This window comes from Talpa occidentalis, unplaced genomic scaffold (assembly GCF_014898055.3).
Source record: "Talpa occidentalis isolate TD23 unplaced genomic scaffold, MPIMG_talOcc4v2.1 talOcc4.2, whole genome shotgun sequence".
NCBI lineage: Eukaryota > Metazoa > Chordata > Mammalia > Eulipotyphla > Talpidae > Talpa > Talpa occidentalis.
This window is the reverse complement of record NW_023602073.1, coordinates 793,827-816,958: the sequence shown is the minus strand read 5'-3', so window position 1 is coordinate 816,958 and position 23,132 is coordinate 793,827. Positions and strand designations below refer to the sequence as shown.

The 23,132-nt window shown below is 63.9% G+C and overlaps 1 protein-coding gene across 5 annotated transcripts in view; it reads right to left on the bottom strand.

Moving 5' to 3' along the window:
• Nucleotides 1-23,099, bottom strand: part of RREB1 (ras responsive element binding protein 1) — a 70,146-nt gene extending 47,047 nt beyond the window's left edge. The window contains exon 1 of one of the 5 annotated variants that reach the window (XM_054698229.1): nt 23,069-23,099. The gene's annotated coding sequence lies outside the window, so the exon portion shown is untranslated. Of the gene's footprint in view, nt 1-3,859; nt 6,206-21,849; nt 21,976-22,379; nt 22,500-22,591; nt 22,631-23,068 lie in introns of those variants that run through there. The other 4 variants (XM_037518823.2, XM_037518822.2, XM_054698227.1 and 1 more) reach the window with 4 other exon arrangements.
• Between the last annotated feature and the right edge of the window lie 33 nt (nt 23,100-23,132).

The following is a 23,132-nucleotide window of genomic DNA, read 5'->3' as shown; positions in this document are numbered from 1 at the left end:
CAGCCTGCAGACCAGAAATTTACCTGCTTAGCAACAGAAGCACCAACTAAGCCACACTGGTTGTTTTGACACAGGAAAAGCAGTTTCTACCTGGTGAAAATACCTGGTGATGTTTCAGTTGCCATTTTAAGCAACACACGTATTAATCACATGAGTCAAGAAACTATGGTAGAGGGAGAAGCGTTTACCCAGCTCAAAGGTGCAGTTCAAACCCCAGCATGAAAACGCAGGCCCTGGGCGGAAAAAACGTGCCAAGCTGGGGTGAGGAAAGCTGCCCTTGGAAGCAATAGAACCCGAGCTCACTTTCCCTCCTTGTTTGTAGCTGCTTAATCTTTACGCCGACCCCAGGGACCCTTCTCCAGACACTGGGGGACACACTCTTCCTTAAACGCATCCATATGTCCTCATTTGAACAAAAATGCAAAAACAAGCCCCAGTGTCCCCTAACCTCCCTGCAAGACAGCACAGACGTGTATTTCTTACAACCCAGACAGCTCCTTTCGATTCAACCACAGAAAACTGTCTCAGCAAAAGACTCATTTCTGCGAGCGCCCAAGGGCTGGGGCGGGAGATTTACTGCTGCTGCAGGAGAGAGCCGGCCCCCTGGCCAGAGCAAGGCCTGGAAGCAGCAAGAGCCAGCAAGGCGGCTGGTGCCGGATGCTCCCCACTCTGTATCAAGCACAGCAGGAAAAAAAACGCGGGTGCTTTCAGTGAAACTACAACAGAACAGGAGGTAAGCTGGAATGTCACGCAGCGTGTGCACCCACACCACGGACACAATCACGGCAGCCAGAGACCACAGTGAAAAATTTTATCCCAGGGATCATTTCTGGAGGAGACCCTGTTTCGCCAGGAGAAGAGTGACAGCAATGACCTGTGATGGTGACATTCAGACACTTCAGGGCTCGGCTTTGACCGCACCCCTCGACCCCAGAGCCAACACCACACTGGCCACCAAAGAGATGGTGTAAAGGGGATGACCCTGGCCAAGCAAAAACAAAACTCTTAAACCTCAGTGCGATTTAAAATAAAATCTCAGGCCTCTCTGGTGGCGCAAGGGGTTGAGCACAGCGCTGTGAAGCTGTCGGCGGCCTCTGCAGCACGAGTTCCATCCACACGGCCGGCCAGGGAGCTACCCACATGGCGCGGCAGACCTCTCCTGACTCCCCGCTGCTCCCCTTAGCAGTGGGTTTTAGTGGATCCGCCTGTTCTGCTTCCTGCTCTGTCTCTGGTGAATCCTCTCACTCCCCGCACTTCTGGCCTGCACCCCAGTTCTTGTATGCATAAAAATATAAATTTTTAAAAGAATAAAGAAATAAAATAAAATCTCGAAGACACGTGGCTCTTACAGAAGATTCTTTTCTTAAAAGCAGGCAGGCAAAACCAAACCACAAGCAGAAATAATCTCTTTCTCCATCAAGTAAATACCTGCTCAGACCCTGATAATAAAGCCTTGGAGCAACGGAAGCCTTGTTTGTGGGACATACATCTGAACACTGTCAGCTGGTCAAGGAGGCTCTGCGGTGGCCGGGTGGTGACACTGAAAGCCAAGAAATCTGGCCTATGCAGAAACAAAAAACGGGGGGCGCGGGGGGGAGAGGCAGCCGGGATGCACTCCGGTGCAGGCAGAGTGGCTGAGCCAGTTGTCTGACAGTTGTGCGGCGGCAACAAATGGCGCATTCATAACAGGCAGAGGCCGCAGAGCCTGTAGGCTGCATGAGGAGCGGCCGGGGCCTGTTGTTCCTCGCTGAGGAGAGAAAGCACATGGAATCCAGTGCGGGCACAGGCTGTGCCTTCAGCTGTGAAGCAGTCGGAGCCAGAGGGTCGAGATAAAGAGGCCCCAGAGCCATTTACCCTCTGCTCACCAGAGCTGGGCTGGCCGATAATTGAGAAACAGCTCAGCCGGAGATAAGAGCGCAGGAGCTGGGGCAGGGAAGCCGCTTCCAGAACATACCCCCACCCTCTTCCTTTAAAGGAAATACGCCCCCTCGCTCGCCCCAAACCACAGCCTCAGACCGAGGGAGTCAATGTCCCGAGCCTGATTCCCTGTGAGCTTGTCTCCCGGTGCCCTGCACAAAAGAAACATCTGGTCCCACTCCCGAGCATCCCTGACAATTCTATCCCAGCGCCAGCTTCTTAAAAAATTAATTAGTGGCATTTCCACCCGCTGGGGGAGGAGGCCCGTGGGGTGCTCACAGGCACCCCGGGCCTAGACAGAGGACCCTAGGGCTGCCGAGGCCTCAGCCAGCCTCAGCAGGGAGCGGCAGGTGCATATGGCATCTCCTGGCCGACCGGGAAAGTGCCCCTGGCTCGAAGGCGCCCAGGCAGCAGCACACGAGTGGCCAGTTTACACGAGCCAGAGGACATCAGAACCACCAGGCAGCTCTCTGCAGGGGACCAGCCCCAGCCTAGGGGCACCCCCTGAATCCAACCCACCTGGAAGGGTGTGGGTAGGGTGCTGGCAGGTGTGTGAGGGATGAGCGCCCCCAACTGTGGCCCCGTGAAAGAGAGCACCCCTAAAGGGAGTCGATCACCAGGCAGGGGTGCAGGCCTTGGGGTCAGCGGGCTGGCCACCGGGGTGAGCCCTGGCGCTCATGCAGCAGCTCTCCCGGGGTGCCCGGGCACAGGGACGGGGGGCAGCAGGTCCTCAGCCGGCAGGAGCAAGGCTGGTAGTTCCCCAACAACCCGCCGTCCCCACGGGTCACGGGCTTGAAGGGCAGGGCGGCGGGACACGCTCGGCTCAGCGCGGCCCCGGGGCTCCCCAGGCAGGCCGGGGACAGGGCCGCTGCCCGCACCCACAATCAGGAGAGGCCGTGGGCGCTGGAGTTGGGGTTCACTGCCACCCCCTGGCCCTGGCCCGGCTCCGGGGCCCGCTGCTCCGAGGCCTCCGCGGGCAAGAGCACAGGTGCGCGTGGGCAAGTGGGGACCCCCCCCCCCCGCACGCCGGCACCCCGGCACCCCGGCGGGGCTAGCGCAGGCGCAGGCCCCCCAGCGCGGCGCCGGGCGGGCGCGGGCAGGGGCGCCGCTCCGCACGCTGGGGCCGCGGCGCTGCGGCCCGGCCTGTTCCAGAAGTGGCCGCCGGGCCGCGGGCCGAGCCCGGAGCCGCGCGGGCCGTCCCGCCCCCAGCCCCGCCCCCGCCGCGCCGGCCAATCCGCGCCCGCCGCGCTGACTGACGGCCCCGCGGGCCACTCCCGGGCCCCGCCCGCGCCGCCGGCCCCCGCGGGCGCCCCCGGCCGCCCCGTCCCCCCCTCGGAGCGGGGCGCGGCGCGGCGCGGCCCCAGGACGCCGCGGGGCTCGGCACCCCCCTCGGCGACGGCAGCCCCGCGCCGGGCGCCCCCCGCAACGGCAGGCCGGGAGCAGCGGCCCGCCGGGCAGCCCCAGAACCTTCCAGAAGGAATCCCACAAGATGGAGCGGCCGGGGCACGTGACCGGCCCAGCCCGGGCTCCATCCCCGCCGGCCGGCCGCGGGGGTTCCCAGGGGGCGCCCGGCCGGCGGGGCGTCTGCAGGCACCGGCTGCGGCCCGGGGTGCAGGCAGGCCGCCGAGGGGGCGCCCCGGGGGACGCGGCGTCGCCCCCAGTCCCGCCTCTCTGGGAGCAGCGCCCCGTGACCTTGGCCCGCATCCCCGGCGCGGCCTGATAACGTGGTTAATGTTCACCCTGTGCTGCTCTCCCCGCGCCCAGCAGAGCCCTGCAGCAGCAGCAGCAGCAGCACAATAAACGGGGGGCGGGGGGCGGCCCCCCCTGCCCTCGGCCCGGGGTGCGCCCACCCCGCCGTGCAGGCCCGGCTGGGTCACAGTCGTCCCGTCGCGGCGGAACTCAAAACCGAAACCCGCTCTCCTCCACCTCGCGGGTCTCTCACGGGCTTTTTTTTTTGTTTTTCGGGAGGGCCTCGTCGATGGCGCTTTCCTCAGACACCAGCATCTGTGTTCGCGGGGCAGCGGCCGCGGGGGGCCTGTGCACAGACGAACGTCCCCGCGCTCATCGCCAGCCGGCTCCTTCCCTTAGCTCTGACTTCTGCGGAGGTAAAGATGGTCTCGGTCGGCCTCGGCGGGCCTTCGGGGCCACATCCCTTACCACAGCCCCCCACGTCAAAGGAGGGAACCATCAGCCCTTTCTGGAATTTTTAACGTGACCGACACTGTCTTCCCCATCCCACACTCCGCTCCCTCCCACCGCCTGGCTTAAAATAATATTTCAACTTACACGCGCTCGCACGCACCCAGACTGGACCCAGACCAGGATGTTCGAGGGTGCCCGGAGCCAGCTTTCTCCTCCCATCCCCCCCTGGCTTAAAGGGCAGCAGTAGAACCAGTCACCTTGGAAACAAACATCACCCAGTGTTTGCAGAACAAACAATGGTACCTTTTCAGCCGGTACCAGGCAGGCCGGCCAAGGGACAGCCAGCACTTCTGCGCCGCAGGGATGCGTGAACATAAAGCGAGTAACAAAAGTTATTCGGGGCAGGAAGACGCTGGGGACCGGCTCGGGGCCTCGAGGCCCTGGCTGGAGGCAGGCGCCCGGGAGTAGAGCCTCCATCCAGCCTGGCCCGCCGCCTCAGACACCACGTCTCTGTCATTACTGTCGGGGTTCTCTTACAGACCTCACCATGGGGCCAGCTTCGCTCTTCCCACTGAGAACCCCCTTCTCCAGCCACGAGCAAGAAGGTGCTTTTGCAAGGCGGTTGCCCCTCCTGCTCCTACAGAGCCACCGAGTCCGTTTTCTCTGCCTATACGACCAGATACCAGTGTTTAAGACGTGTCATTACTTGGCTCTTTCACCCACTCACGATAAGCAATGATAAAGCAATCTGACCGTTAAGCTAGAAAATTAAAGATCTATCTGTAAAAACACAGTGCCAGACAGACGCAGTGCTGCGTTTTGACCTTGGATTTACCAACGACAAAACTTTCACTCAGTGAGAAGCCGGCCCCCTGGGGTGGCCTGGGGAGAAAGCGCTGGCTCGAAACTTAGCTTTCAGTTTGGGACACAGTCCCCCTTCCTGATTTTACCAAGCGCAGCAGGACTGCTGATTTAAAGCGTGTCCTTCAGCTGGTTCAGAATGAATCTTTCCGTGGTGCGTGGAAGGCCCAGCTTCCTCCTCCTCCTCCTGGGTGTGCCAAAGGAAGTTTTCCCTCCACCAATAGCGAGTGAGCAGGCTGGGCAGGCTGGAGTATTTGGACAGGAGTTTGATGGCAGTTAAAGACCACAGCAACTGCCATTTTCTGTCACCCCAGACGAAGGGACAAATGCCTAATTAGCATGGGCCGGCACGCAGCCACGCTGGACAAGAGCCTGTCCCTCCTCGCCCCTTTCTTGTTTCTGCAGGATTTGGGTCTCCGGCGCTGGGCGGCCTCTGGCCAGCTGACTGAGGCGCAAACGTCTAATTAGCTGCCGTAGCCGAGCAGCACCGAGCTCACACACTGCATCTCTCCGCGCAGGAGGCGCGGGCCCGGCGGGCCGACTGGGCGCCCTTGAAAATCAAAAGCAGCCCTGCCAGGGATGACCGATAATCCCGGACACTGCCGGAGAGACTTTCAAATACAAGTGCTGGGCGAGGCACCAGGCCCGACCCTGAGCTCCAGGCGGGGGAGGAAGAGGAGGAGCCAGGCCCGGCAGCCTCTCTCCCAACCCTGCCAGCATCACCCAGCCGGCAGCCGGCAGCCTCCCCCTTGGGCTGCCCCCGTCACCTGGAGCAGCCACAGGCAGTGCCCACCTGCAGAGGTTCTGACGGTGCCCCGTGTGGCCAGCTTGGCCAGTTCAGGGGATCGCCCGGCGGCTCTCTGAGCCCCTGGCTTCCTCGTTTTGCTTGCCCGTGTGCTTGGCATGCAGAAGGGCCCCGGCAGACTCACACTCGCAAACCATAAACACGTCCACTCGGTGTGAGGCCTGGGGAGCAACAGCCACAGCGGGCAGTCCCCCGGCCCTGGGGACCCCAGGTCGGGCTGTGCTGAACAGTCCCTTGGCCCTGCCTCCAGCTCCCTGCCCCCGCCCACCTGTGGTCCAGGGGTCAGGAGAGGCACCTCCCAGCCCTTCCCTGTTCCTGCTGCCTGCGGCCAGGCCGCCGGGGTCAGGGATGATGGAGAGCACGCCCGGGGCAGTGGAGAAGGCACTGCCGGCCCAGCCGCCCGTCCTGGGTGGGACAATGTGCTGAAAGCAGCTCCCCCTGGGTGGGACAATGTGCTGAAAGCAGCTCCCCCAGCTTCGAAGAAGATCTCGGGCGGGGGGGGGGGGGGGGGGGGGGGCGGAAGAGCTGGGAAAGGAAGTGGGAGGAGGCGGCCCAGGTGCCTCAATCTCTCCACCTCCCCAGGGGCTCCATCAACTTTCTGTTTCACGGCCCCTCCTGCAAGGGTGTCAGCACAGCACACCTTTGAATCGAAACTGAGCTTTGACTCAGGACAGGTCATTGGACTCCTGAGCCCCCCACCCCTCCCAGCAGCCAGCCCCGGAGCGGAGCGGAGCGCGGGGCTTCAGGTCCCACCGGTCCGGTCTGAGTGCAGGCACTTGGGCTGCTTCTAGACTGAAATGTCTGTGACACGGTTGCCCAAAAGGATCCTTCCTTCCTTACACACTCCTGTTTATTATGCGTTTCTAGCCCTTTCTCAAACACAGCTCTGGCCAAAAGCTGGTAAGTGCTGCTGCCTGGGCCGGCTGTAGGCACAGGGGAGAGTGTGCGGTGGCACAGATCATCACCAGGCTACACGGATGTCCTGCAGACACAACTCAGGGCTCACCCCCTTCTCTCTCTCTCTCGAAAGCTAATGACTCACACCTCCCCCACAAAGGTGAAGCAGCATCCAGGAGCCGCCTTCAACTCTTAAAAACCAATCTAGAACCAGAACCGGTGCTGGAATTCTGGAAACCGTGCGGGGAGGGGTTTCCCCGGAAACCTTGTGAGGCAGTGCTCGCATCAGAAGTCACCAAGGCCTCGGAGGCGTCCAGGGTGCCCGGCACCTCACCCTTCCCAGGCCACGTGCGGTCACCTGGCACCAGCGTTCAGCCCGCTGGACTGACAGCCGCGCGTCCTGCCTGCTCTGTCAATTCCGGTTTCTTTGTAAACCGCGGGGTTCTCTGAATCATGGCTTCCCAGCCCTGCTGTTCCCGGGGTTCAGCTGCTGAGGGTATAAGGGCTCCCCTGTCCTGCTCAGAACCTGCTCGAGATTCCCGAGAGCAACTGGAGCGAGAGATCACATCCCACATTTACTTAAATACAGAAAGTTCCAGCAGCTGCAGGCCCTGACTCCTAGAAAGAGGTGGAACATCGGGCGACCTTCCTCCTGATAACACAAGGACATCGGAGACCAGGCCGGCCTCTTCCTGCTGCTCAGGGGTTGAGCAGAACAGTCTGCAAAGAGGCAGCAGGAGGCAAACAGATCCTAGGCCACTAACACCCTGCGGGAGAGGCTCAGCGCCCCAGGCAGGTGGAGATAAGGCTCCCCTCGCAGGCTCTGCTGCTGCCTTGCCTCAGGGCGCTTCAGGATGCTTAGAATTCCCCTAGTTTTACGCACTTCTCCTTTACAGGAAGGGACAATAGCTCCTGGGACAGAGAGCTTTTCTGTTTGCTTTTACTGACTTTAACTGATTAAAGAAGATGTTGCCTGGGGGCCGGTGCAGGTCACCTGCCCAGCAGAGGACAGAGAACAGCTCTCTGCACAGAGGGTCCACCGAGGCAGAGTGACCTCTGGCCACTGACCCTGACCAAGGCCGGGCTGGGGATCGGGGCTCTGTCCCGTAGCTGCAACCCCTGGGCTCCAGAGGGATGGAAGGGCCGGGAGATGGTCGGAGGGCTGTGGAAGGCAGCTCTGGCTCGACTCAGCAGCAGCGGGGGCGGGCAGCCGGGGGCGGGGGTGGCAACTGTGGCTTCCGGGCTCTTCCCGGGTCTCTGATTGCCCTGAGGATGCACCTGCACAGGCCCTGGAGTCAACCCCAGCCTCCCTGCAGCACGGCCTGGGCCACAGGGTCCCCCAGCCCACAGGCACCCAGGCCGAGGGTGGAGACAGCCACCACCCCCAGCTCCTCCACAAGTGTCATTTCAAAGACTCTGTGTCAGAGCCACCCCTCTCCCCAAGACATTCAACATGTGTCTGCTCAGGAAAACCGACAGAAAGACATTCTGATATTTAAAAGGCTGGGGAGAATCGCTCGAAAATGTCCAAGCAACCCATGGTTGATGAAAGCAAAATACCCAATTAAAATCACCAGGAGGGCGGCAGGGCCCGGCACGCAGACCCTCGGACCCGCAGGCGGGGTACAGGCTCCGCGCTGCCCGCTCGCCGGGAACCCTCACTGGCTTGGAGATGACCGATCGCACATTCATCAACAAACACAGCCCCCCAAGTGGTGCCACATCCAATCATGTGACTTGCACATCAAGGGACATTTATCACATGACATTTTGATCAACTACTTTACTAGATGAAAGGCACGCATAAAAACTGGGTTCCTGCTGTCCACAAGCGCAGTCAACTCTTTCTGCACCGCGTGCGCTCAGAACCCCAGGCGGGAGAAGGTCTGACCGTTAAGCCACGTCTGACTCACGAGGGGCAAGAAATTTGCCCCATTCCATGTGCTTCGCTCCCTCATTTCTTTGGCTGTTCATGGAACACTTCCCTGAGTGTTCCACAAGCTGGGTGTCCAACGGGATGACCTAAAGTGAACGGGAAGGCGCGTTCAACCCTTGTGGGGTTCCCTCTGCGTCCAGGGAGTGTGATCTGAGAAACAAGCATGTTTGCTGCTCTCAGTGGGGCACTGTCCTCATTTGCTCTGGGGCCTCCTGGGTGCCCACACCCCAGCCTCCCAGGGACCCCCAGGACAGACAGGGCCCCGAAAGTGGACCTGCAGAGTGGGGCCTGGAGGAGTCTCACAGGTGAGGCCGAAGGCCTGCCCTGCCCCCCAGGTTCCGGCCTGCACATCGGGGGTGAGCAGGACGGTGGGCAGGGCCTTAGGACGTCAGAACAGGAGGATCCTGCGGCCAAATCACCCACGCAGGTGCGTGCAGACACACTTCTCCCACTTTGCTACCTGCTTGGTGTGGTGGCCAGCGGGGCAAGCACAGGTGAGGAAAACCTGCTTTCAGGCTCCGGCGCGGGCAGAGGCTTGGCTGTGCCGCTCAGAGGCCAGCCCTGCCCTGAGAGGGGCCTGCAGAGAAGGGTGCGATCGCTACACGAGGTTTCCTGTGGGCACGCCAGGTGCCAGACAGGGTGTACAGCACACCCCACTGGGCCAGGGCGTGGATGGGGCCACCCCATGTGCACGGGGCCTGCTCCAGAACAGAGGATGGTGCTGTGTGCAGTGCCTCCACCCAAAAAAGGTACCCACTCACTCACTCACTCATCCACCCACCATCCACTCACCCACCACGTATCCACCCACCCATTCTTCCATCCATTATCCACTCACCCACCTGCCCAGGCAATACTGACTGGGTGCTCAAGATGTGTGTGGCACCTGGGAAGTGTTTGGGATCATGATGAACAACACATAAAAAGCAACAAAAGCCCCACAGAGACATCAGCTGCCACGTGCCTAAGACACCACGGTGCGTCCACAAAGCTTAGCCCCTCCCCACGCCGAGGGGTCCAGTAGGGCAGGTAAGCAGTCCCTCTCCTTCACGCCCGGGCTGACAACAGCTGGCATCCATCACCATGGAGACAGACAGCTGAGGCTCAAGTCCACCTCCACCCGCGGCGTCCAGTTTCCGCACCCACCCAGTCCCCAGCACAGCACGTCGCCGAGGGCCTGAAATAGAGATCACAGTCCCAGGGGTGCTGAACCCCACCTGCAATGTCAGGGCCCACCCAGAACCGGTCTCCTGTGGCCAGCCACAGCACAGGGTCACCAGGAAATCAGCCAGAGGGGGTGCGTGACTCAGCCGCCCGGCGGGAAGGAGCCTCCTGCGGGTGCCCATCCTGCCCCTGGACCAGCTGCCCGGCTGCCCTGGGTGCCTCGCTCCCTTCTGCAGCCTCAGCGCCCTGCCAGCTGTCCCTCTGCTGCTCCAAAGCCCAGCACTCCCATTCCAGAAGCAAGCCTCCAAGCACAGCCCTGCACCCACCCGCTCCCCACAGGGCCCTCAGCCCACACAGCAGATCCCGGTCTCAGGTAACCTCCCCAGCAAGACCACCACGCCAGCCAAGCCCCAGGGCCAGGGTCCGGGAGGCAGGAGGCCGCCCGGAATCTGGAGGCGTTCAAAGGAGGCTGCTTAAAATCACCCACTCCGTTAAGAGAGGAAGCAGGGGTAAAGCTAGGAGGGGCAAGGTTTAGGCTCCAGGGACGGTGGGAGGGATTTGTAGGACAGGACACCCCTTAGGGCATCAGGCCCTCTGAGGCTGCTGCAGACCTGTAGGGGCACTAGGCTCAGGGTCCTGCCTCCACACCAGGACGCCCACCCCCAGCCCAGCCCCAGCTGAGCACCGCTGCCCCCCACCAGTAGCCCCGCTGGGCACACGGGTCAAAGGGACATCTCTGCTGCCCCTCCGGGTCCCCCAAACCCCCTCGACATCTTACAGCACCCCGTCCTGTGTGATCCCACCGCCACCAGAGGACTTGGAGGCCGCAGCTCAGGGGTGCGACAGCAGCAGAACGGTCGCTCCCGCAGTTCTCGGCAAGAAATGACCAGCCCCCAGGCATCCTGTTCTGTCCACCAGGGCTGCTACGTGGCTAGAGCCATTGGTGCGTCCTCCCAAGGACAGCGTGCGAAGGCAAGGGTGTCTCACGGGTGATTGCCTTGGGGGCCTGCTGCCCCTTTCCTTGCTGGGGTCCTCTGTGAGGGGACATCTGGGCAGGGCTGCGTGGGCTCCATCTGCAGCCTCCTCAGGGGCCCGCCCCACGGGACCTCACGGTACCCGCTTTCTCTCCAGGTCACAGCCATGCCCGGGGGCAGGCTGGGGACGGGACGAATAAACGGCCCCCACCCCCTCGCCCTCATATTCTCGGGGCAAAGGAAGCGAGTCTGTCCCTGAGCTGACTGTGGTCCCCAAGCAGCTATCAGCACCAACGAGGGAGCCGGTCGAGGTGGGCCAGGCGGGCGCCACTCAGCCGCCTTCACTCGGGGAAAGCCGTCCCTCGCGGCTTCCGAGGCCACACGCTCTGGGCTGAAAAATTTCCTGAGAAGCGACTCTATGGAGCCTGCCCCCACGCCGGGTTCTGTGCGCACCTGTGGGGCCCGAGGGCACCTCAGCTGCTGGTGCAGGCACAGAGCACCCCGCCTGGGGCGGGAGCACTCCCGGGGTGGGGGCCCTAGGCACAAGGGGCGCAGGGGTGGGTGGGAGCCAGAGGCCCCGGGCTGGGGCGCAGCGCCCAGGCAGAGCCCCCAGCTGGGACTGGCATCCGAACATGCCCACCGCCAGCTGCGGGGGCGGAGCAGAGCAAGGCATTGGGTACCCGGGAAGAGGGGCACACAAGACGTGACCCCCAGCCCAAAACACCGAGGAGATGTGTCCTGGGGCGCCGTCCCGGCCTCCCGCGCCTCCTCCAGGCTGTCTGCCCAGAAGGTGCACCGCGTGAAGGGAGGTCGGTCTCAGGATGGACCGACGGCCCGTGGGGTACCCGTCCCGGCCCCCAGCACAGCTTGTGTATGTTAAGTGGGTGCAGTAACTGTTACACATGAGGGTTTTAAACACGTTACGTAGAATACAGCTGATTAAGACCCGGGGCCTGTTTTCAAGGCACTGGCCCCACAGAAACCTGAGCAACACCCAATCCCCCAGGCCGGGGGGCCGCAAGCTCCTGGCTCCCAAGGTGGCCGCCTGCTCTCCTGACCTTGAGCAAAGTCAAGCACTGAGGGAGCAAGGGCAGCCCAGGACACTCTAACGACGGGCGCCCGCTACCCTCGCCTGCTCCACACCAGACACGCGCACACGCGCACACGCACACGCACGCTCTCAGGAGCCCGCGCCTGGGCCTCTCCCACCACTGGACCCTTCTGACAGGGAGCCTCGGAGAAGCTGTCCTGGCCGGGGACTGGAGGTTGTCCGGGCCTGCCTCTCCTTGGGTCTCCCCCAGTCTAGGCCTCCACATTCCTCTGGCTGCCCCAGACCTCGCACCCCTGGCCTCTCCCTCCTGCCAACCCCGGGTCCCGGCCAGCGCCTCACGAGTGACGGCCACTGGCTGCCAGGCCCTTGGTGGCCATGGCGTGCCTATCTGGGCAGCCCTGCTTCCCACTGGCCGGCTGGCCCTCGCCTCGGCTTGCTCGCGGATGCCCAGGGCTGACGGTGCGCCGTGGGGAGGCCCAGCACTGCTGCCCTCACACTGGGGCCGTTTTCCACACACTAGTCGGGGTGTCTGATGGAGAGACGGGAGTGCAGCGGGTTCTTGAGACTCGGAACCCCCGTGTCTACAAGGGCAGGAGAAACCGAAACCACGGGCCCGGCTTTATCTGGCTGGGCGCAAACACAAGAAGGCCCGGCCAAAGGTGGCGGGGACGAGACGCGCCTGGCGCACACATGTCCGTTAGGGGGGCAGCCGCAGAGCCCGCTGGGCTTCTGCAGGGACGCATGACAGCCCCCCCACCACGGGAGGCCCCCCAGATAAGCCGGCGAGGGAGTCCTTCCAAATTCCGCCGACTGAGGAGATAACAGGATGCACCGCCCTCTGCAGAAGGACCTGGCTGGGGCCGGTCGCCCCCAACAACCCGGGGGATATGGCTGAAGCCCATACCACCTCTGGGAGCCCGAGGCCTGGCCCACAGAGAGCACGTGGGCACCCGGAAACCCCCAAATGCTTCTGCAGTCACTTGTCTCATGAAAATCCTTAGGAGCTGGACATAAAACACACCCCACTTTTCCTGCATCGCTGCAACCGCAGGGGTCCCACAGACGACACCCCAGGACCCCGAAGTCTCGGGAACGCAACACCACCAGCCCTTTGGGCAGACACAAACAAACACACAGACAAGGAAGGAGACGTCATCCCAGAGTGTGTAGGGTCCCCGCGGCCATCCTGGTCCTCCTTCCCTGCAGTGAGCAACAGACGTCCTGTCCACACCGTGGGGTCTTCAAGGCCCCCGGGGGGCCCAGACCCGCTCCAGGTCCCGCTCCCCACTCCGGCTGCTGTGAGCTCAGACGATGCTGCCTGTCTGGGACCTCAAGGTCAAGAATTTCAAAACCAGGCCCGGCAGACAGCCCCTGGCCAGGACATTTCCATGAACAGAAACTCGCAGGCGGGCGAGGTGGCCAGAGTGTCCCCTTCCCCAGGAGGATGGGGAACGGCGCAGGGTCTGCTCCCACGGGGTGGTGGCAAGGTCCTGAGACCCTCAAGCACCGGGGGACACAAGCGGCCATGCCGGCCAGCAAGAGTGGACACCAGGTGGGGAAGGGGTTCTGACTCTGGGATAGGAGACCCGGAACCTGGGGTGCCCAGGGGCTCTCCTCGGAGGCCTGAGCTCTAGTCAAACAGGTAAGGCAGCCGGCCACAGGTAGAGCTACAAAGCCTCGAGGATCTGGTCCTGTGTCGCTTCTGACCATCAGCCAGCAGCTCAGGCCAGCCGCAGAGGCTCTGCCATGCTTCTTCCGCCCGGGGAAGTGAAATGGAAAGAAAGAGCAGGAGAGGCAGGAGGGGAGACCAAACCTCCCTCTCACTTTAATGGAGGTGCTTGTCCACGCTGAAGTAGAATTTTTAAGCAAAGCAAACACAGTGCCAGTACGGAAAATGCTGGAACATGTGACATGCAGCTACGAGGAGGGCCCGTGCTCACAACCCTTGCCCTGTCCCAACCGTAATCTCAGGGCAAGCACCGCCACCACCCTACAGACACCAGACCCCACTGTGCCCCCCGGGTTCCCTGGCCTTAAATCTCCCTGTGGGCCCCTCGCTCTCGCCATCACATGGGTCACCCCTGGTCGTCAGAGTTGTGAAAAACCAGCCTTCTCGCCCATCTGGAAAAGTTAGTGAGCAGCTGCCTCCCTCCGTGGTGTATTCTGTTCTCTGGGCAGGAGGAATCTTTACAGATGGAGAATCCATCAGGACTTCCTCGTCCTAACACCCGTCCTGGCTCTCCAGAGCTCCCAGGAAAGATTCCAAGTACCTGTGAGCAGGTGTTCTCACAGACCGACCTGACCCAGCCCGTCCCCACCTCTGTCTCTCCTCCTGCACACACTGGGCCCCCTCACTCTGGCGGGACCCCGACCCCAGGGCCTCTGAACGAGCTGTCTGCCCTCCAACACCTCCCTTCATGCCACATCCTCCCCTATCAGCTCAAAGGCACCTCCCTGGAATGCCCTCCTTGACCTGCCTCCCGGCATCCTCTGCTCCCCAGACACAGAGGCCAAACTTCACATGTTCTTGTCCTACTGGTTTGCCCAGTATCAGAAGATAGAGGCTCCTAAGAAACCTTCCGGAAGCAGAAACGCAGCGACCATGTGTTATATGGAAACGTTACTGAGCGTCCCAGAACCCAAAATAACCCACTAAACCACCCAGAAAACAGAAACAGACACCTCACACCACCACCCAGTAAGGCGGGCGTGATGGGCTGGCACCCAGCCAGAGTCCAGGCTGGAGGACTCAGGGCCCCCTCGCTCTCGGGGGGCCCTCGGGCAGCTGCGTGGAAACAAAATTGATCAATGTTTGGCTTTTTCCAGAAAAGATATCCCCTCCGGATGTCCTCCAGTTAGGGACTCGTGGGGTCTTTCTTACAGTGGAGAGTGGCTAATGGAAAGTTTCATAAAGTGGGGAAGACCTGCACAGCACGTCCCCGCTACAAGTTCTTGGAAACTGAGACTTGCTCTCACTCACTCAGGCCTGCACCCATCACAGCGACTACCCACCACCCACTGAATAAGGAAAAATCAATACTTATCTGTAAATGCTAAAAAAAATAAAAGTACCATTTAAGACCGGCAAGCTACAGGGCGGAAATCTGCCTCGTGGCCAGGAGAAGATGGAATGTGATACTGACCTGACTCGACATACGTTAGGGAAAGGAGTTTGAACGGGGGGACAGTTTTCAGAAACCTCGTTTTCATGATCAAAACACAAATTAAATTCCGAGACAAGCCCCTTTCCACCACCCTTGGTTTCACAGTGGAAGTGCAACCGTTTCATCCAACCCAGGTTGACCTCCCCAGCCCGTGGGAACCTGTTCGAAAGGTTCGCGGAACAACAGCCTGACATAATTATCCCTCAAAACAAAAGCCCTAGAGCGGCTGAGAAGATGGCTCTTAAAAAAATGTGGGTTCCCCATCAGAGAGGAACACACAACATCCCTCCTTAGAAGGAAAACCAAGTGGGAATGCTGTGAGCGAACACACACGGCAGGTCTGAGCCCTAGGAGGTGAGCGTCCGCGGGACAAGGCCGGCGCTGATTCTAAGCCGCGCGGGACGTCGCCGGCAGGAAGGAGGACATGGAACCACGCAGTTAAAGACCCACTCCCTGGCTCTGAACACACACCGCCCCACCCTCTTCCCGGCCTCCAGCCCTATCAGGTGTGTGGACTTCTTTTACAAGCAGCCAAATTAAAGAAAAAAGCTCTTGAGATGATTTTAAGACGGGCCAGTCCGGAGGAAGCCCCCCTAACTAGCGAGAACGACCCTTTTCGGGACATGCCCCGTAAGGAGACGCCTCACACCCCAAGGGGCTGGCCCTGCAGCTCTTCTGGATGGGCATTTTGTTTGAAATCCAAGGGGTAACGGGAAGAAAGAAAAGTTAAAGCGTACACAGAGCAGCCCTCCAATTAGCTCACTCCGCTAATGAAACACAAGTCTAACTAAGCAGAGAAAATGGGCCCACACATTGGCACCGGAACGGCCGCGGCCTTTGATCTGAGGGCCCACCTCGCCCATTTAACATAAACCCCAAACCCAGAGCCCTGGAAAGTGGTTGTAATTAGTAAGGGCCCCCGAGTGACAGCTTTTAGTGCAATGAAGCATTAAGGCAGATTTTTTTCTCTTTAATTTCGAGTAAATTAAGCTGAGCAAACTTTTCAGATTTCGCTACCTGGGGTTCCTTCCCAGTGGTGTGTGCTGACAGCCGACCGCGGCCGGCAGGTGTGCCGAAGGGCCTGCGCTTTCTTTCCTTCTCTCTGTCTGTACTGACATTGAGGCGGCACCTCTTCGAAACTCGCCTTCTGCGTCAGGATGTGGGGCCGCCGCCATGGGGCCACCAGTGGCAGAAGGGAGCTGGGCCCTCTGCTCCAGGTGGGAGGGGCACCCGGACAGGGACTTCACGAGCATAGGCCAGGGGCTCCCCACCGTTCTGGAGGGAGGACCAAGTGCTCCCTGCAAGGTGCCAGGAGGACCACACGGATGGGGATGGGCAGGCGGGGGGAATCGGCATCAGCGAGTTGGCATCAGAGCGAGGCTAGGGGAGTGGGGGTGGGGTGCTAAGCAGGGAGGGCAGTGAGGCTGCCCTGGAGGGCCTGCCGGGTCAAGTGGGGGAGCTGGGGGTGTTTCCTGCAGACAGCAGGGACCCCAGGCAGACCGCAGGGTGGAGGCCGAAGCAGCAGGGAGGCCTGGTGGCAGGAGAGGAGCTGACCTGGGCTCCGGGGCATGGGCCAGGCCGCAGAGGCGGGGGAGGGCCTGGGGCCCGCCGGACACAGTGCTGAGACAGCAGAGAAGGACCCAAGGCACCTCCTGGCCGGGAAGGCTGGATGGGTGGTGAGCCGGCTTCTTGTTTTAAGAAGCTTTCTCTGCGGAAGCTGCAGGGGACTGGGGGCTGGGGGGAGGTCCCGGTGAGAAGCCCCCGTGGGCGGGCGCAGGGAGCCGCTGGGTACAGGTGAGCCACAGCCTCGTGCGTCCCAGGTGGGCCGGGCACTACTGTACCAGGGTAGTCCACCCCCCCCAGCCCTGTAACACCACCACGCGGCTCCCGGGCCGGGATGGTCACCGCCGCCTCCGACTTCCTCTTCTGGAGTTCCTGCCCCTCTCCCTGCCTTCCTCTGGGCCGCCGGTGGGGCGGGGACAAGGGTCAGGCAGCCACTCCTGTCCCTGTCCTGTTCACGCGTCCGCTCCAGGCGTCCGCCCTCTTTATTTAAATCAACCGGCTCTCCGGTGTCCTAGGTCCAGGAGTCCCCCAGGCGTGACAACGCCCTGTGCTCCCCTCTGTCCCTCCCGGCCCCGCAGAAATCTGGCCCTGGCAGGGGCAGGTACAGGCACAGGCCCCGGAAGGCCGAGGCTGATGTAGGGATTTGGCCAAAACTTGAGGAAACCAAAGGTGGTGGTGGTGGGGCGGGGGGAGTAGGTGGTCAGGGCTACGGGCAGGTGCTGACACTCCCACCCGGACACCAGGGCCACCCAGACCAGCACTGCGCTCACAGGCCACGCCGTCCACAGGGACAGCTTCCTGTGCCCACAGCCCCTCGAGAAGCAGAGGGTTCTAGAAGATGCACTTCTCACCGGCATTTCAAAGACAGTGGCTGCCACTTAACGCTTCCCCACCCCCACCCCCAAGGTGTGTGAAACTTCACACTGGCCAACCCGGGGTCCTGGCTTGCTGGATGGGCTTGCAAATCCCCAAAAGCACCCCAGGCAAGGCCAGGAGCCCCCAGGGACACAGGCCCCTCCTGCTTCAGCTCTAGGGTCTGCACAGGCTCCTCTAGGGCTGGGGGCTGAGGCCCAGCCGCCCCTCCCCCACAGGACCATCAAACCTCTGCGGACAGGCCTGCGGGTGTGTGGGAGCAGGACGGCCCCCCCAGCTCCATCCCAAGTGAGCTCAGCCAGAACAACTGCTAGTGCTGCTGGTCTCCCACCTTTCAAAGCCAAAAACAGGGTGGCGGGGCGGTGGGGGCATTCCCAACGTGAAGCTGAGCTCCTTGGCAAGTGGGGCCTGAAGCGGGCTGTACAGCTGTGGGAGGAAATCCAGAGCGGTGCCCGCAGGGCTTCCTGCGCCCGACACAGCCTTTCTTCCATATATAGAGGGCGTCTTTCTGGAACATCTGTTTTGTCCCAGCCGCCACCCGGGGCAGACGCCCCACCGGCGAGCTGGGCCTCGCACTCATCCCCAGAAGGCCGCTGGAGGCGAGCGGGTCTCCCGGCAACCTCAGCATCACCCAGCGGAGCCGGCCCGGCCACACGCCCCACAGCTACTGCGTCCAGCCCCGGCTAAGCCGACTCGAGAAGGCAGGCGTTGGGGGGAGCCAGGCAGAGCCAGGATGTTGGGGTGCCAGGCTGGCTTTATTCCAGCCACCGGGGCAGCTGAGACCTGGGTGCCCAGACCCGCCCGCGCCCAGGGGCCTTCACAAAGGCTGGGGGGAGCTAACTTTGTCCCAGGGACTGCCGAAGGAAAATGAACATTTCAAAGCTCTCCTTTGCTCCAGATTCTACCCGTCTCAGGAGTGGGGGAGAGATGAGCTCCCGGCCAGCCAGGGGAAAAACAAACAGGCTTTATCTCATTCCCCACAGGGAGACTTTGCTCTGTCTGGCAGCTGACAGAGGAGGAGGTGGGGGTAAGCATGGCTCCCCTCCCTTCCCCCATCAGGGCAGTGGCCGTGGGGGTCTGCCAGGCCGGGCCCTCCTAGGAGCTCCCCAGGAGCTCTGCACAGGCTTTCGAATTCTCTGAGCGCTACTTGCTTGAATCACTGGGGACAAACAATCTCCACCCTCTCCCACCGCGCTGGCTGGTGCACCCTGTCACTGCCAGCACCTCCACCACGGGCACACGGCTCACCTGTGCCCAGAGGACCAGGGCGCCGAGGGCCCTGGCCCTGCGCCCTCGCCCCGCCAGCCCACCCCACGGCCGGCCCCACCACTCGAGAAGGCGGCCAGAGACTCGGCCGGGGCCGCCAGGGCAGTGCCCGCGGGCTGCATCCTCACCGCCCATCTTCCTCATTCCTCCACCTCCCTGGAAGTGAAAGGGCGGCCGAGCCCGGGCGGCTGAGCGTCAGATCTAGGTGGTGCATCTTTCCCGGGGTGATGGGGGGTCCTGGGGCACAGACTCACATGGGGACCCCTGGCTGTTTCTACCCCCAAATACTTTCTGAGTCAGAGAGAGAAAGAGCGAGAGAGCCAGCTCCTTCACCCTCCCCCACCCACCAACATCCAATTTCTTAATTACACTTGGATCTACGCACGTTACTCAACGCGGCTGTTCAGTAGGTCAGACATGCACCAGGAACCTTGAGGCAGGGAAACGGTTGACTTCTCGTGGGCTGGTCTTTCAAGCCCGAGAGAGGATGGTGACCAGCCCCAGGGAGGACCCAGGCCTCTCCACGCGCCGCAGCCCGCACCCCCATCCCGGCCTCTGCCGGGCCTTCCAAAGAGGCCACAGGGCTGCTGTGCTACTTTTTCAGAGCACCGCGAACGGGCTGGCTGGGCCCGGAGGGAGGCTTGGCTAGGAGGAAGCCGCATCCAAGCCGGGCTGGGAGGGCAGGGTGGGGAGAGGCCATTGTGTGCTATCAGCTCCAGCTCCTTCCCCGGTGGTGCCTGTGGCAGGCTGGGCGTTTGAATGCAAATGTGGCTCCCGGAGCCAGAAGTCAGACCTGGCTTTCAGGAGTGGGTGGATTTTCCAAAACAAAGCAAACAGCAGCTATGAATAAATGTGTGGTGAGGTCCCCACACGCGTGCGGGGAGGCGGGGTGTACCTGGACACGCAGGGGACGCCCAGAGCCTGAGCTTCGATTCAGAGACACTTAGGAAAGAGGGAGGGATCGCCTCGGCGCGATAACAAGAACTGCAGGATCTAACATCCCACCTTCCTAGGTCAGAGGACACGGAGGACTCGAATCAATGAAATCCAGTAAATCACGTAAAACAGGAAGAACTCCCTTTGCCACGGGCTTTGGTTAATTTTAGCATCTTTCTGTCGAGCTGCTTAGCAACCCTTCTCCTATGACCTTTGAAGCACCTCCTACTTTCCAGAGGGATAATGACCACAAACATCAAAAGGATTCACTCCTGTGAGAACCGACTTCTGTGGGAGTTAAATGAAGGCTCATCAGGCCAAGAAAACCCTCGGAGTCGACTTCCTAAAAGTCCCGCAACCAGGAAATGCCCTTTGCTGCAGGTAATAAATGGCGTTGATAAGTGATATAAGATAGGGGGAGGATTTCCAAACCGGCCCCAGGAAGTGGATCAAAAGTGATGAGGAAAGTGGCAGCCGGGAGCACCGACCACGTGACACCCACAGCCAGTGACGGTCTCGGGACCGGCCAGCGAGGCGGCCACTCCTGCCTCAGCCTGCGGTACCCGCGTTGGCTGGGCCTGGAGAAATGGCACAGACAAGGCTCGTCCATCAAAAGGTCACTTGTTGGATGATGTAAACAGCTAGGCACGGAGGCAGCACCTGTGCCAGCTGAGTCAGACCCATCTTCCCCATCCCAGAACAAACACTGGTCTGCAGTCAGGCCGGGCTCAGTCCCGCACGGATGAGAAACACAGAGGGGCCGGGCCCCCCCAGCAGATCGCCCCGGCCCGCACCTCAGAGCACCTCAGAGCATCGCACACCCCGCAGGCCCTCTGGAAAGGCCCGGCACCCTGAGAAGCAAGCAGGCCGGCAGCCCTTTCGGGAGGGACCGAGCAGGCCGAGTTCATGAACCAGGTTGAGCAGGAACCCAGAGCACAGGCTAAACAAACAGCAGAATCAAAGGGTTCTCCCCGCTTTTATTTTTTGTGAAAAGACGGTGGGTGGGAAGGAAGCTATTTTTTCACACTTTCAAAACTTGCTAAAAAGCCATTCAAACGTTCAATTCAACAGGGAACCACAGCCCCGGACACATCAAAGCCAGGTCCACTGCGGTACCCAGAGGAGCAGACGCCAAAACCCCCAAGAGCCCGGGCAGTGGCGGGCGCACCCCGCAGAAGGGCCCGGGGTGGGGGGCCCGGGCACCCCTTCCAGGGCCCTGCAGGATTCTGCAAGGAAGCAGCCAAAAGCTGTTTAAAAAAAAAAAAAAAGGAGAAGTCTCGGGGGAGACTCGGGCCTTGCACTTCCGGGTTACACCCCGGTACCTGCGCTAGCAGCCGCCGTCGAGGATGCTTTCCAGGCCCCGGGGAGGGGGCGCACCCGAACCCCCTCTTTCCTTCCAAGTGCCCTTTCCTCCACCTTCCCCTTCCAGCGCCCTTCAGGGCCCGCGCCGGGGCGGGCCACCAGCGGGGAGACCCGGCGGCGGGGCCCCCGGCTGCTCCGGGCCCCCGGTTTCCGCATCCCTGCCCAGCGCTCGGCCCCGGCGCCCCTGAACTCCCCGGGGGGCGGGGGGCGCGCGGCCGCCCGGGCACCCCGGCGGGTCCGCAGGCGGCAGAAGCCGCACTGTTGATCCCCGCGCCCCGGCAGGGCGGGGGCACCGGGGAGGGCGCCCCCCAAGCGCCGCTCTGAAGCCGCGCAGGTTTCGCAGTGGAATGTGGACGGCGGTCCGGGTCCGGCCCGGCCCGGCCCGGCTCCGGCTCCGGCCCGCCCGCCCGCGGCGCGAGGGGGCGAAAGTGCTGAGCCGGGAGATCGCGCCGCCCGCCCCGCGCCGCGGCCTGTCAGGGGTCCCCGCGCCGCCGCGCCGCGCCGCCCCCGGGAGGGGCGCCGCCGGGACCCCCGCGCGGGCGCCCCTGAAGGTCGCGGGCTCCCCGGCGGCGGCCGCCCGGCCCCGGCGCACCCTGGTCCAGCGGGCGGCGGACAAAAGTTTGCAGCGCGCCCCGGCCGCGGCGAGCGGGCCCGGCGGCGGCCCCGCCTCGGATGCTCCGGCCTCGCTCCCGGGCCGGGCCCCGCGCCCCGCGCCCCCGGCGCGCCCCCCGCCCGCCCGCCCGCCCCGGCCGCGCGCCCCCCGCCCGCCCGCCCGCCCCGGCCGCGCGCCCCCCGCCCGGCCCGGCGCCCCCCGGGCCCCCGCCGCGGGGCGCGGGGCGGCCGAGCCCCCCGGCGCCGGCGGCCGGAGGACCCGACCCGCGCCCCGCGCGATGCTCCCGCCGCGCCGCGCCCGCCCCGGCCCGGCCCGGCCCGGGTACCTGGCGGCGGCGGGCGGGCGCCGTCATCCTCGCGGCGCCCGAGGACGCGCAAGTATGTAGGAGAGAAGTTTCCCCTCCCACAGGGGGAGGATGTCGGCGCGGGCGGAAGATGGAGCGCCGCGCCGGGAGATGTCCTGGCGGCGCGGCCCGCGGCCGGTTAAAAATAGCCGCGCGGCGGGCGCCGGCCCCGGGCTCGGGGTGCGCCGCGGCGCGGGGCGCGGGGCGCGGGGCCGGGGCGCGGGGCCGGGCCGGGGCCGCGCGCCGGGGCTGCGGCGCGGCCGGGCGGGGAGCGCGGGGAGCGCGGGGAGCGCGCGAGGGGGAGGGAGGGCGGGAGGGGGCGAGGGCGGAGCGCGCGGCGGGGAGAGGCGCCCCGGCCCCCGCCCGGCCCGGCGCGGCGCGGCGCGGCGGGCGCGGGCGGCCCCCGGCGGGCTCGGCGCGCGCGGGGCCCCCGGCCCGGCCCGACGCCCGGACGGCGCCCGCCCCCCCGAGCCGGAGGTCGCGCCGCCCCCCGCGGGCGCCCGGCTACTCACGGCCGCGCGGGGCACGTGGCCTCCGGGCATGCTGCGCGGTGGGCTCCCGGCGCGAGGCGAGCTTGTTCCGGGAAGGGAACAAGATGGCGATCCTGGATGTGCAAAGTTCACCGGCGCCGCGGCGCGCCCGCCGCCCGAGCAGGGGCGCGAGCTCGACCCCGGCCCGCCGCGCCCGGCCCCGGCCCCGGCCCGGCCCGGCCCGCCCCGCTCACCGGAGAGGCGCCGCGTCACGTGCCGGCCCCGCTCCCGGGACGTCCTCCGGCGGCGGCGGCGGGGGGTGGGGGCCCGCGGGGCCCGGCCCGGGCGAGCCCACGCCGCCGCCGGCCCGCGCCGCGCCCCCGCCCCGCCCCGCCCCGCCCCGCCCCGGGGCGCCCCGCGCCCTCCGCCCGCGCCCGGGGGAAGGGGCCGCGCCGCGGCGGAGCGCGAGCCCCCGGCGCCGCCCCCCGCGCCCCGCGCCCCCTCCCCTCCGGCCGGCCCCGCTGCCCTCCGGCCGCCGCCCCGGGGCGCGCAGGGCGATGCCCGGAGGCCGGGCGCGCGGAGCGGCCGGCGGGGGTCTCGCCCCGCGCCCAGGTGGGGATGGGCACGGAGCGGCCGCCGCGCCCCCGCCCCTCTCCGGCCGGCCAGCCCCAGCGCGGGCCCTCCTCGCCCTGGGGGGCCGCTCCCCCGGCGCCCCTCCCTTCCCCGCAGACCTGGGGGCCCCTCCGACAGATTCCATCCGGCCCCGCGCCCGGAGAGGATGGCGCGGCCCGGGAG